The sequence below is a fragment of the Sminthopsis crassicaudata genome, chromosome 2, assembly GCF_048593235.1.
Source record: "Sminthopsis crassicaudata isolate SCR6 chromosome 2, ASM4859323v1, whole genome shotgun sequence".
Taxonomy (NCBI): domain Eukaryota; kingdom Metazoa; phylum Chordata; class Mammalia; order Dasyuromorphia; family Dasyuridae; genus Sminthopsis; species Sminthopsis crassicaudata.
The window spans coordinates 488,488,635-488,504,409 of NC_133618.1; the positions used below are offsets into that span (position 1 = coordinate 488,488,635).

Below are 15,775 nucleotides of genomic sequence, written 5' to 3' on the forward strand. Positions count from 1 at the left end.
ACTTTAGCCCTTGACTCAGTGCACTGATTGTTAATTGATTGATTAACTTGACCTACTCCTTGAAGTCCTAAAGAATTTCACTTTGGATATTTCCTTTAAAATCCATCCTTTTGCCTCTCCATTGTAAGTAGAATAGAAGTTCAGTGTTTCTTTCATAGACATTAGAGCTAAAAGACACCATAGAGGTCCTTATACCTTGATCCTCTTTTGGCAAAAGAGGAAACAAGTATCAATATGATGAGGAATTTGCCCAAGATTATACAACTAATTAATGGCAGATCAGCTTTCAAATCCATCTTACTCTGTCCAGTATAAGACATCTACTAGATAGAACATTTGATTTAGAATCAGGAAGAACTGAGTTCAAATCTTCCCTTAGACATTTTATAGCTACATGCTTCTAGCCAAATTATTTAACTACTCCCCAGACTTCATTATCTCATCTATAAAATGAAGGTAAAAATAGCATCTACTTCCTAAGGTCATTGTGAAAATAAAAAAAAAGTATTTTGCTAATCTTAAAGCATTACATAAATACTATTATTTTTATTTTACTCCCTATAGTACATAGTGTTCCAGCTGACTAGTGTGAAACATAGGTACCAGGGCAAAAAGAATTTTTAAAAATTTAGCTAATTTTTCAGGTTTACATTAAGATAAGATACTGAAGATAAGATAAGATTAAGATACTAAAGAAAAAATTGAGTAGTCAATTCTCACTCTACAGGGATTATTATGGGATTAGCACCCTCAAAAAATGGCAAAGAGGCAACTAGTCAACCCTAGCTGAGATGAACCTGGAGGGATTCTCTTCCTGGGTTTAAGAATAGATATAAACATCCTACCCTAAGGTCATTTACTCAAGAGATTCATATGCAAGAGTGGATCTTGGCTGTAAATTTGAAAAGGACTTCTGGGACCTACCAATCCAGCCCCTTCATTTTATAATATGAGCAACTTTCCTGAAGTTCCCAAAGATTGAATAATTTACCCAAGTTTCTACCAGATAGTAAATAGTAAATCCAAGATTTCAACTGAAATTCTCTGACTCCAGAGAGGCTCCTCTTTCATTTGGCCAAGAAAGAAATAAGATGACTATGGTTTTCTTATCTTCCAGAGCTAAGTTCTCCCCATTTTATAGAGATAAAATAGCTTTTGGTAGAGTATCTTCTTTCAAGATCATAGAATTCTAGGCCTTTGAGTTAGAAGGGGCTTGAACAAAGAAGGAGACTTATGAAGTCTTATCCTTTCTTTTAGGGATGAAGATAATAAGAGGAGAAAGGATTTGCTGACATGTAAAGAGCCACAAGGATGGTGGCAAATGGAATGTCTCTCTTCCGGTCATTGTTTGCTCTTATATACCTTATTGTAAGTACATCATCATAGATATCAATCTTATAGAATAGGTGTCAACTTGTAGAACTATACTAAGTAAACTAGAGAATCATTGTCTCATCAATTCCTCTGAATTAATACCTTGTTTCAAGTATATTTCTCCAGAGTTCTGGCTCTCTACACTGACACACAGGTAGGAAGGAGCCAAACTAAAGACCTGTAAGGTTTCTTCCAGTCATATAAATATGAATATAATTTCAATGTTCTTTTTTCTCTAGTAAACACACACACACACACACACACACACACACACACACACACACACACACACACACCATTCCAAAACAACCCATTTATGAACAACTCATCAATGGCCTTTTCTGCCTCTGGTACAAATCCATTTGATGTGAAGAATTCTTAATACCTTAATTCATTCAGCATATATAGTGTATTATAATGAGTAATTAGCTCTCTGACTGTAATAAGAAAAGGGTAGAATTCATTTAAATTGGAATTGATTTTTCTCCCTTTGGATGTTTTTGAAGGCAGAAATCAGATTCCCTTTTGCCAATTCATTTTGAGGTAAAGTTTCAGAAACATCTCACATTTGAGCTCCAATGCTCCTCACTCCTCATCCCAAAAGGGCTACATTAAAATACAAGCTCATTCTGAGCTTGGAGTTGTTATGCCTCAGTTTCCCTCAGTTTCCCTGAATTGTTCTGCCTCAGTTTCCCTAGTGGCAACCCCCCTTCCTGGTCATTAGGACTGAGATAATTAGGACTGGGAGCCCCAGCCACTAGCATTCCAAAGAGTCATAAAACTCCAGATGGCTTATCTCAAATATCTAGATGACACCCCCCATATCCTGGTCCAGACATCCTATCTCTAGCTTCTTAGCAAGTTATCAGAATTCAAGATCCTTCTTGCCCCCAAGCCTGTCAGAACTGAATTTATGGTCATTTCCTGGAACTTCCCACTCTCCAGTGCTCTCCCTCCCCCTCTGCCTTTGTTTCCCTGATCACTGAAGCCCTATAAGAGTTCTGGAATCCCTCAATCTTTGTTGGATACTTTGAAACAAGAGTCCCATCCACCTGGCTGGCTAAGATGGCTTAGTCAGTCCAGACACTCCTCTAATAAAACATTAAAAACCTCTAATCTCTATCTTGCCTCAGTTTCTCTGTCATTACACAGTATTTAAAACTATTCTTATCTTCCTCCATTTCTCCCCCCACAAATCATAGAATTGGAAGTCTGACAGTACCATATATATTTATTCTTGGCCTTGGCCTGCATATAGTGACCTCAGTTTATTCCTCTAACTAGTAATAAATGTTCCTTGTTGATGGTGATGATAATAGGTGATATACTGCAGACTGAAAAGGAATAGGTCTAAGCTTCTTTTTAATAATCCTAGATAAAATGCCTAAATAAGCTAGATAAAAAGCATCCTACATTTTGAGCCTCTTAAGTCTGTCTAACTTCTGATCCTAAAATAAAAATAAAAGAAGCTCCAACCATCTTGTGATGGAAGTTTCCAAAACTATTCTTTCTGTTTTCCTTCTGCTCTCTATCCCTCCCCCCAACAAATCAAAGGATCTTAGAATCTTACACTCTAGGATTATCACAAATGCCAATCAAAAGAAATTTTTCAGAGCTGGTAAAAGACTGAAAGCATTGGTAAATGGTATGTACTGAGTTGTGAGATTATTTTAACTCATAAAAAATACCCAGATCATAGATTTAAAGCTGAGACCTTTGAGGTTATTTACCCTAAATCAAGGCCTACAGAGGTTAAAACTTGCCCAAAATCACAAGTGTAGTAGGTTATTGTTGTTCAGTCGTGTCCAATTCCTCATGACCCCATTTGGTGTTTTCTCCAGTTCATTTTACAGATGAAAAAACTGAAGCAAACAGGATTAAGTGACTTGCCCAGAGTCACACAGCTAGAAAGTGTCTGAAGCCAGGTTTTAACTCAGGAAAACTCCAGGCCCAGTTCTCTATCCATTGTGCCACCTAGTTGTCCTCAGTGGCAAGTTGTAATTGGAATTCATCCTAGGTTCTCTGATTCCAAATTCATTGCTCTTTCCGTGACACATTTAACATCAAAAAATAAAACAAAGTACTATGTGAGGCCATTACTGATTGAGGTATCAAATTGCTTCATGAAGGAGATGGACATGAGACAGACTTTATAAGAAAGTAACAACTCAACAAAGAAGAGGAAAAATACGACGGGAATAAAAAAGCATAGGAGATGAAAGGGTCAATACATGAAAAACAGACTATAAAGTACAGAAAGGGAAATAACAGGAAATAATATTGAAAAGGTAGGATAGTGCTAAATTATAGAAGGCCTTGAATGCTAAAAGAATTTTAATTTTGCTCATGAGGTAAACAACAGGAAGCCCCTGAAGACTTTTGAGGAGGGAAATGGAATGAACTAGTCTATTTGTAAGAAATAGTATTCTGGCATATGACTGGAGTTCAAAGAGAGAAGATACCAGAACTTTCCCAAGGTTATTCTATAAAATCTCACAGGTAATAATTAAGGCTTATACTATTATGGTAGCAGGAGAAATAGAAAAGAAGCATATATAAATAATGTTTAAGAAAAAAATGGACCTAACTTGATAATTGGTACATATGAAAACTAATGGAAAGATGCAAGTCAAATATGACTTTGGGGTTTCAGACATGTTAGGGACCAAGAAGGGGTGGAGAGGAATGGTAGGATGGATGCCTAAAGAGAGAAATAGAGAATTATCTCAAAGAAATGATCCAGAGAATTCAGGACAGAATCTCCAGAAAGATACTCTGCCTATAACCTGCCACTGTTCACTGCACCTCTACAAAACTGTACAATAAACCATAAAATAGACTGCACAATAAGGTGTAAAATTACACAATACAGTGACTCTGCCCTCTCCAGCAAAGTAGGAAAGTGGAACCTGAGCTATTCTTTCCTTTTCTTCTACTGCCCTCTAGTGTCAATTTTCTGGCTGTCCTCATCAGATTTCATTTTTCTTTAGTAGATGAAGTTTACGAATCCAAAGGTTTCTTAAAGAAGGGACCTTTAATTAAATGTATCCATCTGTCTCCAGATAATTGCCTCCATATCTAATCTTTCCCCAAAAGATGTCAATCTAGTAGAAGACTCAGCAACTTCTTTGGATCATCTCTTCTAGCATCTCAAACTCTCTTCAATTCTTCCTGATCATGAAAGGAAAAGGGAAGCTGAAAGGGGGAAAGAAGAAAGAAATGGGAATGAAAGGGAAGGAGCATTTATTAAGTATTTATATATACCAAGCACTATGCTAAGCTCCTTATCCATCTTTCATCTGATCTTTCTACAGCCCTATAATATTGGTGTTGATTTAAATCCATGTTAGAGTTGAGGAAACCAAGACCCAGAAATAAAGCCTGAATGTAGAGATCATGAAATTATGATTTATCAGTAAATGTTTGATTTGTATGCACATTTTATACACCTCTTTATATACCTATATACATACTCATAATCATGTTCTCTGGCAAAAAGGGGTCAATAGTGATGAAAAGAAATCTTAACTCTATAGTAGTGGTCAAATTCTTCTTGTTCAGCTCTCAGTAACAATGGGTAGAATACAGTTAGACTATGTTACTGAGGGTTCATTCTAAGAAGAACCAGCACCAGTGCTTTGCTGGCTTTCATGGGGCACAGTGTTAAATAGAAAATAATGACATGACCCAGAAAGAAATCCACAAATTATCACCAAGAGAAGACATCCTTGAAAGTCGCCAGAAAAGGTCTGTGTTTGTTCGGGGGAGGGTCAATCAGACTGGGCGCAGACTGAGGGCAGACAGCCAGAGCAAGACAGGCAGCTCACACAGCTCAGACCGGAGGGGGAGGGGTGTGATCTCTGCAGTTTCTGCGAAAGGGCTTTTGCCCCAGTGTGGATGCTCCGTCTTGGCAGCAAGCCAGGAGCAGCAGAGAGGGTGTAAACACCGGAGGTGAAGATTAAAACCCCAGAAAGCCAGCGTCTCTCAGAGCCCGGCCACCCCCAACCCCTACCTGGACTGACTCGGTGCGTTCTCGGAGCCTCAGAGCGCAGACTCAGTACAGTCATTGCTGTTCTGTTAGTGGCTCTCTGCTGCCCTATCCCCAGTCTGTAGAGGAAGCCCATTAATAACATCCAGCCCTATCCCCCGCAAAACAGACCAATTGCTTCTCTTGTCAGTTTGTTTTCTTTGATTCTGACAAAATGAATAAAAAATTCAAAAGGGCTCTAACCATTGACAGCTTTTGTGTGGAGAGGGAGCAGACTTCAAATGCTGAGGAGACTAGGAACAGAATGTCCCCAGATGTATCCCCTGGGAGGGATATAAGCTGCTCCTCAATACAAAAGAACCTCATAGAGGAAATAAAAAAGGCTCTCACAAGAGAGCTGGAAGAGAAATGGGAAAAGGAAAGGGAAGCTTGGCAAGAGAGCCTGGAGAAGTCATCCCATGCATTCAAAGACAGAATGGATAAAGAAATCAAATCATTGAGAAACAAGATTAGTGAGCTGGAAAAGGTAAACAACTCCAAGGAAAACAGGATTAGTGAGCTGGAAAAAGAAATCAGCTCTCTAAAAAATAAAATGGATAAAATGGAAAAAAATTCCATAGAAGATAAAAACTCAATTGGACAATTACAAAGAGATATAAAAAAAGTGAGTGAAGAAAATACATCATTGAAAATTAGACTGGAACAAGTAGAAATGAATGACTCAAGGAGAAACCAAGAGGGAGTCAAGCAAAACCAGAGAAATGAAACAATTGAAAAGACTGTCAAGTACCTTACCAGAAAGACAACAGACCTGGAAAACAGATCCAGGAGAGACAATTTGAGAATAATCGGACTCCCTGAAAAATGGGAGGAAAAAAAGAGCTTGGACACCATTTTCGAGGAAATTATCAAAGAGAACTGCCCAGACGTTTTGGAAACAGAGGGTAAAATAGACATTGAGAAAATTCATCGATCACCTACTGAAAGGGACCCTAAAATCAAAACGCCAAGAAATATAGTGGCCAAGTTCAAGAACCATCAGACAAAGGAAAAGATATTGGAAGCTGCTAGAAAAAAACAATTCAGATATGGAGGATCCACAATAAGGATAACACAGGATCTAGCAGCGTCCACATTAAAAGAACGCAGGGCCTGGAACATGATATTCCGAAAGGCTAAGGAACTTGGTATGCAGCCAAGAATAACTTACCCAGCAAGAATGAGCATCGTTTTCCAGGGAAGAAGATGGACATTTAACGAAATAAATGAATTCCATCTATTTTTGATGAAAAAACCAGACCTACATAAGAGGTTTGATCTTCAAATACAGAACTCAAGAGACTTCTAAAAAAGGTAAAAAGAAATCTTGAGAACTATACTTCTGTCAAAAAAATATGTAAAGAACATATGTACAATTTGTCTTAGAAAATAGAGGTGGAAAGGAGATTATATCATAAAAAAGTACAAAGTGGTGGTACTACATCTCATGAAGAGGCAAAGGTAACCTATTATATCTGAGAGAAAGAAAGGAGGGAGATGAACATAGCGTGTATCAATAGACATATTTGATTTATGGTGAAACTTCTTCCACTTCATTGAAAAGTGAAAGGGAAGGAGTAAGCCAAGGGGAAGGGAATACAGTAATTTCGAGGAAAAGGGGTAAAATAAGGGGAGGATCTTTAAGGTGGGGGAGGGATCCTAAAAAGGGAGGGCTGTGAAAAGCAAGTGGTGTTTACCAGTTTAATACTGGATAGGAGGGTAAAAGGGAAGGAAAGGGGAAAAGCATAAGCAGGGGTTAATAGGATGGCAAGCAATATAGAATTAGTCCTTCTAACCATAAATGTGAATGGGGCAAACTGCCTCATAAAGAGGAAGCAGTTAGCAGACTGGATTAAAAGTCATAATCCTACTATATGTTGTTTACAGGAAACACACCTGAAACAGGATGAGACATTCAAACTAAAAGTAAAAGGGTGGAGCAGAATCTATTATGCTTCAGGCAAAACCAAAAAAGCAGGAGTAGCCATCCTCATCTCAGATCAAGCAAAAACAAAAATTGATCTAATTAAAAGAGATAAGGAAGGGCATTATATCCTGCTAAAGGGAAGCATCAATAGTGAAGCAGTATCAATATTAAACATGTATGCACCAAGTGGTGCAGCATCTAAATTCTTAAAAGAGAAATTAAGAGAGCTGCAAGAGGAAATAGATAGCAAAACTATAATAGCGGGAGATCTCAACCTTGCACTCTCAGAATTAGATAAATCAAACCACAAAATAAATAAGAAAGAAGTCAAAGAGGTAAATAGAATACTAGAAAAGTTTGATATGATAGATCTTTGGCGAAAGCTAAATGGAGACAGAAAGGAATATACTTTCTTCTCAGCGGTTCATGGAACCTATACAAAAATTGATCATATACTAGGGCATAAAAACCTCAAAATCAAATGCAGTAAGGCAGAAATAGTAAATGCATCCTTTTCAGACCATAATGCAATCAAAATAACATTTAATAAAAAGCCAGGGGAAAATAGACCAAAAAATAATTGGAAACTAAATAATCTTATACTAAAGAATGATTGGGTAAAACAGCAAATCATAGACATAATTAATAACTTCACCCAAGAAAATGACAATAATGAGACATCATACCAAAATGTGTGGGATACAGCCAAAGTAGTAATTAGGGGAAGTTTTATATCTCTACAGGCCTACTTGCATAAAATAGAGAAAGAGAGGGCCAACGAATTGGGTTTACAACTAAAATTGCTAGAAAAGGAACAAATTAAAAACCCCCAGACAAACACAAAACTTGAAATTCAAAAAATAAAAGGTGAGATTAATAAAAATGAAAGTAAAAAAACTATTGAATTAATTAATAAAACTAAGAGTTGGTTTTATGAAAAAACCAACAAAATAGACAAACCCTTAGTAAACCTGATTAAAAAAAGGAAAGAGAAAAAGCAAATTGATAGTCTTGAAAATGAAAAGGGTGAACTCACCACTAATGAAGAGGAAATTAGAACAATAGTTAGGAGCTACTTTGCTCAACTTTATGCCGATAAATTCGATAACTTAAATGAAATGGAAGAATACCTTCAAAAATATAGCTTGCCCAGATTAACAGAGGAAGAAGTAAGTAGTTTAAATAGTCCCATCTCAGAAAAAGAAATAGACCAAGCTATTAACCAACTTCCTAAGAAAAAGTCCCCAGGACCAGATGGATTTACAGGTGAATTCTACCAAACATTTAAAGAACAACTAACTCCAATGCTATGTAAACTATTTGAAAAAATAGGGATTGAAGGAGTCCTACCAAATTCCTTCTATGACACAGACATGGTACTGATACCTAAACCAGGTAGATCGAAAACTGAGAAAGAAAACTATAGACCAATTTCCTTAATGAATATTGATGCTAAAATCTTAAATAAGATATTAGCAAATAGACTTCAGAAAATCATCCCCAGGATAATACACTATGACCAAGTGGGATTTATACCAGGAATGCAGGGCTGGTTTAATATTAGGAAAACTATTAGTATAATTGACCATATTAATAATCAAATTAATAAAAACCATATGATCATCTCAATAGATGCAGAAAAGGCATTTGATAAAATCCAACATCCATTCCTACTAAAAACGCTTGAGAGTATAGGAATAAATGGACTATTCCTTAAAATAATAAGGAGCATATATTTAAAACCTTCAGTAAACATCATATGTAATGGTGATAAACTAGAACCTTTCCCTGTAAGATCAGGAGTGAAACAAGGTTGCCCACTATCACCATTACTATTCAATATAGTACTAGAAACTCTAGCCTTGGCAATAAGAGCCGAGAAAGAGATCCAAGGAATTAGAGTAGGAAATGAAGAAATCAAATTGTCACTTTTCGCAGATGACATGATGGTATACTTAGAGAACCCCAAAGACTCTGCTAAAAAGCTATTAGAAATAATTCAGAATTTTAGCAAAGTCGCAGGATACAAAATAAATCCACATAAATCCTCAGGATTTTTATACATTACCAACACAATCCAACAGCAAGAGATACAAAGAGAAATTCCATTCAAAATAACAGTCGATAGTATCAAATATTTGGGAATATATCTACCAAAGGAGAGTCAGGAATTATATGAGCAAAATTACAAAACACTTGCCACAAAAATAAAGTCAGATTTAAATAATTGGAAAGACATTCAGTGTTCTTGGATAGGCCGAGCGAATATAATAAAGATGACAATACTCCCCAAACTAATCTATTTATTTAGTGCTATACCAATCAGACTCCCAAGAAACTATTTTAATGACCTAGAAAAAATAACAACAAAATTCATATGGAAGAATAAAAGGTCGAGAATTGCAAGGGAACTAATGAAAAAAAAGTCAGAGGAAGGTGGTCTAAGTGTACCTGATTTAAAGCTATATTATAAAGCAACAGTCACCAAAACCATTTGGTATTGGCTAAGAAATAGACTAGTTGATCAGTGGCATAGGTTAGGTTCACAGGACAAGATAGTGAATAAAAATAGCAATCTAATCTTTGACAAACCCAAAGATCCCAAATTTTGGGATAAGAATTCATTATTTAACAAAAACTGCTGGGAAAACTGGAAATTAGTATGGCAGAAACTAGGCATGGACCCACATTTAACACCACATACTAAGATTAGATCAAAATGGGTCCAAGATTTAGGCATAAAGAACGAAATCATAAATAAGTTGGAGGAACATGGGATGGTTTACCTCTCAGACTTGTGGAGGAGGAAGGAGTTTGTGTCCAAGGGAGAACTAGAGACCATTATTGATCACAAAATAGAACATTTTGATTACACCAAATTAAAAAGTTTCTGCACAAACAAAACTAATGCAAACAAGATTAGAAGGGAAGTAACAAATTGGGAAAAAATTTTTACAGTTAAAGGTTCTGATAAAGGCCTCATCTCCAAAATATACAGAGAATTGACTTTAATTTATAAGAATTCAAGCCATTCTCCAATTGATAAATGGTCAAAGGATATGAACAGACAATTTTCAGATGATGAAATTAAAACCATTTCCACTCATATGAAAGAGTGTTCCAAATCACTATTGATCAGAGAAATGCAAATTAAGACAACTCTGAGGTATCATTACACACCTGTCAGATTGGCTAAAATGACAGGAACAAATAACGATGAATGTTGGAGGGGCTGTGGGAAAACTGGGACACTGATGCATTGTTGGTGGAGTTGTGAAAGAATCCAACCATTCTGGAGAGCAATCTGGAATTATGCCCAAAAAGTTATCAAAATGTGCATACCCTTTGACCCAGCCATACTACTACTGGGCTTATACCCCAAGGAACTACTAGAGAAGGGAAAGGGTCCTGTATGTGCCAAAATGTTTGTGGCAGCCCTTTTCATAGTGGCTAGAAGCTGGAAGATGAATGGATGTCCATCAATTGGAGAATGGTTGGGTAAACTATGGTATATGAATGTTATGGAATATTACTGTTCTATAAGAAATGACCAACAGGAGAAATACAGAGAGGCTTGGAGAGACTTACATCAACTGATGCTGAGTGAAACGAGCAGAACCAGAAGATCATTATACACTTCAACAATGATACTGTACGAGGATGTATGCTGATGGAAGTGGATTTCTTCAACATAGAGAAGAGCTAATCCAATTCCAATTGATTAATGATGGACAGAACCAGCTACATCCAGAAAAAGACTGGGAAATGAATGTAAACTGTTATTTTTACCTTCTGAATCCAATTCTTCCTGTGCAACAAAAAATTCGGTTCTACACACATATATTGTATCTAAATTATACTGTAATATATTTAACATATATAAGACTGCTTGCCATCAGGGGGAGGGGGTTGGGGGAGGAAGGGAAAAAATCTGAATAGAAGTAAGTGCAAGGGATAATGTTGTAAAAAATTACCCATGCATATGTACTGTCAAAAAATGTTATAATTATAAAATAAAATAAAAAATTAATAAAAAAAAAAAAAAAAAAAAAAAAAAGAAAATAATGACATCCACTGCTAAGTTCTCATCTCTCATCTTCCACAAGTAGTCCTACCAACCCTAACACAGAGGTACATAATTCCCTCAGATGATTCCCTCAGACATTCATTTTCTTCATATGTAAAATGTCTCTACTATCTATCTAAAAGCATAGATCTATAATGAGTTAATGTTGTTAGTATCTCATATAAAGGGTCAATGTCTTCCAGTAAGCAATCTGGCAACTCCACCATTTACTTCTTCAACTCCTACTTATGTGCAACTGAGAAGAACTAAAGGAAATCTCCCAAAACAAGAATCCTGTCTAGGAACATGACAAATGTATGTTATCTTATCTCACTTGGATCCTCATTGCAGCAAAAAAGTTTTTTTTTTTTTTTTTTATTCCTCCCTAATTGATTCTCTATTTTATTTCCCACAATAACCAGTCTAGGTCTTTTCTCCAACCCATCTTTTCACCCCTTCACTTGAGACTCTTGTCTCATTCTTGACCAACAAAAGAGACATTTCCTCTGAATCCCCTCTTCTCTTCTCAACTTCTCACAATCCCCTAATATTATTCCCCAATTTCTACTCTTTTACTCTAGTATCTGATGAAGTAGCCCTGTACCTCAAGACCAAACTCCTATATGTTACCATGATTCTATCTCTCTCTGTCATCCACCACAGACTGTCTCTTTTTCTCTAATCTTCAATCTATTTTATGTCTACTGGTTTATTCTTTATTGCTTCTAACTCCCTAATTTTCACCCATTCTTTAAATACTCACTATACTCTACTATTTCTCAAACTATTATCCAATATTTATCCTCCTTTTCTTAAGCTCTTAGAAAATTTTCCTATATCCATATGATCATATATTTAGAGGCCATCAAGTCTAATAGCCTCATTTTCACAAATAAGAAAACTGAATTTGAGAGAGGTTAAGTGATTTGCCCAGAATTATATAGTCAATAAGGTCCTGAAACAGGATTTGAACTCAGGTCTTCTTCATTTTAATCCAAATACTTTATCTACTATCCCATATGTCAATTTCTAAATGGTAGGCCTTTTCCTAAGTAGGAACAATGAATAGCTTTATTTCTAATTCCTCATTTAATGTAAACTCCATTAAGCAGCAAAGGAATAGATTGTCTAGATCTAAGGGAACATTATATTTGGTCTTTTTTTAAAAAAAGAAACTAATTGTTGGAATAGAATGTATCCAATTATATCTTCAGAAGCAAAGTAGGCAGGAAGAATAGGGTAATAATATTTATTAAAGAGATCAAGTCCTGAAATGATGCCTCAATTATGAATGTTACAAGATATCTGTTTCCTTTATTCTCACTTCCCTTTAACACGTTTTGATGTAGCTTCCATCTCTGTTTCAAAGTTATAAATTATCTCTTAATTGACATTTAATATCCTTTTCTCATTCCTCTTGAGAAAGTGCTACTGTAGATCACTCTTTTCTCCTGGATACACTCTTTCTAGGTTTCTGTGATACTATTCTCTCTTAGTTCTCATCTTCCTGTCTGATATTTCCTTCTGAGTCTCCTTTGCTAGCTCATCATCCACACCTTATCTTCTAACTCTAAGTATACTCTAAGACTCGGTCCTGGGATCCCTTCTCTTCTCTTTCTATTCAGGGACCTAATAATTATTATTTTTATTAGCATTTGTATAGTACTTTAATGTTTGCAAAAACAATTATCTCATTTTATACTTATAAAAAAGAAAATCCTGTAAGGTAGGTGCTATTATTATTGTCATTTTACACATGAGGAAATTGAGGCAGATAGAATTTAAATGACTTACCTAAGAGTCACATAGCTAGAAAATATATAATGTTATACTTGAATTCAGGTTTTCTTAACTCCAGGTTCAGCATTCTATGCACACTGCCTTTCTTCCTCATCAGTTCCTCGGAATTTAATTATAACCTCTATTCTTAACTCCCAGATTTATCTATCAAGCTCTCCCTCTCTCCTGAATTCCAGTCCCACATCACCAACTCTTACTGCACATGTTGAACTGCTTATTTCATAGATTTTTCAAATTTAACACATTCAAAATGCTATTTATTATTTTTCCTTCACCAAATCCTATCCTTCTTGCAAATTTCTCTCTTACCATGGAACATATAATTATCCTGCTAGAATACTATGCTTACAGCTTTAGTGTCATCCTCAAAAAAAGAACTTGGGTTCAAATTCCAACTCTAGCACTTAACTTTCAGTGTGACATTGGATAAATCATTTCCTAGGTTCCAATTTCCTTATCTGTAAAATGTAATTAATGGATTAGATCAGAACTTTATAAACTTTTTCCACTCGTGATTTCTTTTTGTCCAAGAAATTATTTTTTAATTAATTAAAGCTTTTTATTTACAAAACATATGCATGGGTAATTTTTCAACATTAACCCTTGCAAACCTTCTGTTCTAAATTTTCCCCTCCATCCCCCCAACCCCTCCCCTAGATGGTAGATAGTCCAATACATTAAATATGTTAAAATATATGTTAAATCCAATATATGTATATATATATTTATACAGTTATCTTGTTGCACAAGAAAAATCAGATCAAGAAGGAAGAAAAAAAACTGCAAAAGAAAGCAAAATGCAAACAACAGAGAGAGTGAGTATGCTATGTTAATGGTCTACTGTCCAAGAAATTCTTACTCAAACCCAAGTATATAGGTGCATAAATTAGGTATACAAATTAAATATTTACTAATAATAAATAAAGATATTTATTTTAGAACAATTATTCGGTATACATATGATTTACCACTTATTACAGATAAAAGCAAATTTATATGCTAATGAGAGAAAAATACTTGTTTATTTTTACATAGAGAATTAAATCTTGGTAGAATATTTGATACCTTTTACTGTTGCCAAAATTTTGTGACCCTCCATGTTCAGTTACCTGACCCCTATGGGCTTACAACTCACAGTTAAGAAGTTCTGGACTAGATGATCTCTTAACCCCATGATCTTTTTTTGTTTGTTTTATTTTTCTTTATTTAATATTTTCCCTACTTACATTCAAGATAAAAAAAAAATTGTTTTACATTTATTTCAAAATTTTTAAAGTTCTAAGTTCTCTCCCTTATTCCTACTCATAATTAAGAAACTACTCAGGAAGTTATGCAAAACATTTCCATAAAAGACAAGTTGTGAGAAAAAAAAAAACCCATAGATCTCCCACCCTAATGAAAATAAAAACCCTTAAGAAAAATTAAATTGAAGAAAGAAAGAGGAAACAGAGAGACAGAAAGACAGACAGAGAGAGAAAGAGAGAGAGAGAGAGAGAGAGAGAGAGAGAGAGAGAGAGAGAGAGAGAGAGAGAGGAAAAGAGAGAGAGAGAATTCTTCAGTCTATATTCACACATAATCAGTTCCTTTTCTGGATATGGATAGGACTTTTCATCATAAGTCCTTCAGAATAGTTATGGTCATCCTAGAACATTAATATTACTTTGTGTACAGTACATTTCACTTTGCTTGAATTCATGGAGGATTTTCCAAGTTTTTTTTTCCTTCCTGAGAACATCCTGCTCATCATTTCCCATAGAACAATAATATTCCATCATAAACACACTCTAAAATTGATTGAGCCATTCCCCAATTGATGGGCATCTCTTCAATTTCCTTGTTTTTTTGCCCTGAGTAGAGAGCTGCTATGAATATTTTTCCTTTTTTTGCAAATCTCTTATGGTATTCATGCCAAGTACTGGCATTGTTAGGTCAAAGGATATGCTTGAATTTAAAGCCATTTGGGCACAGATCTTATCTTTTCATCATTTATCAATTGTAGCACCATGATCTTATGACATTTCCAATCATATACCAAATCATATTATTTCTACTTCTTCAATATCTATTCCCTTTCTTCATCCATATATGTGTAGGTCTGACCATGTCACCCACATAGACACATTAATTTGCAGAAGTTCTCTATCATCTTTGAGATCAGTTTTGCATTCATAGTCCTTCATGACAGAATCTCCTTCTACCTTTTTCAGTCTTCTGAGACCTTACTCTCTGCCAGGTTCTTTTAGATCCAATGACACTGGCCTCCAAAACATTCCATCTCTGTTCCCTGATTTTTCTATCCCCCATGCTTGAAATGTTTTCTACCCTCATCTCTACCCACTTTCTCGAGTTCCTTTAAGTCCCAACTAAAACCCCATCTTCTACAGGAAAGCCTTTCCCAGTCCTTTTTAATCTAATGTGTTTCCTCTTAATTTCTTATTTTTCCTATGATATAGCTTGCATACTTATTATCTCCTCCATTAGATTGTGAGTTCTTTGAAGACAAGAACTATGCTTAGAACAGTGCTTGCAATATAACAGGTATTTTAAAAATGTTTATTAACTAACTGGTTCAGGTTATTGG

At 35.5% G+C, this 15,775-nt stretch overlaps 1 long non-coding RNA gene across 1 annotated transcript in view; it reads left to right on the forward strand.

Moving 5' to 3' along the window:
- Positions 1-15,775, forward strand: part of LOC141557567 (uncharacterized) — a 98,378-nt gene that overhangs the window by 21,969 nt on the left and 60,634 nt on the right. Inside the window, exon 2 of the long non-coding RNA XR_012486830.1 lies at positions 1,258-1,368. This is a non-coding gene — a long non-coding RNA (uncharacterized LOC141557567). The remainder of the gene's footprint in view (positions 1-1,257; positions 1,369-15,775) is intronic.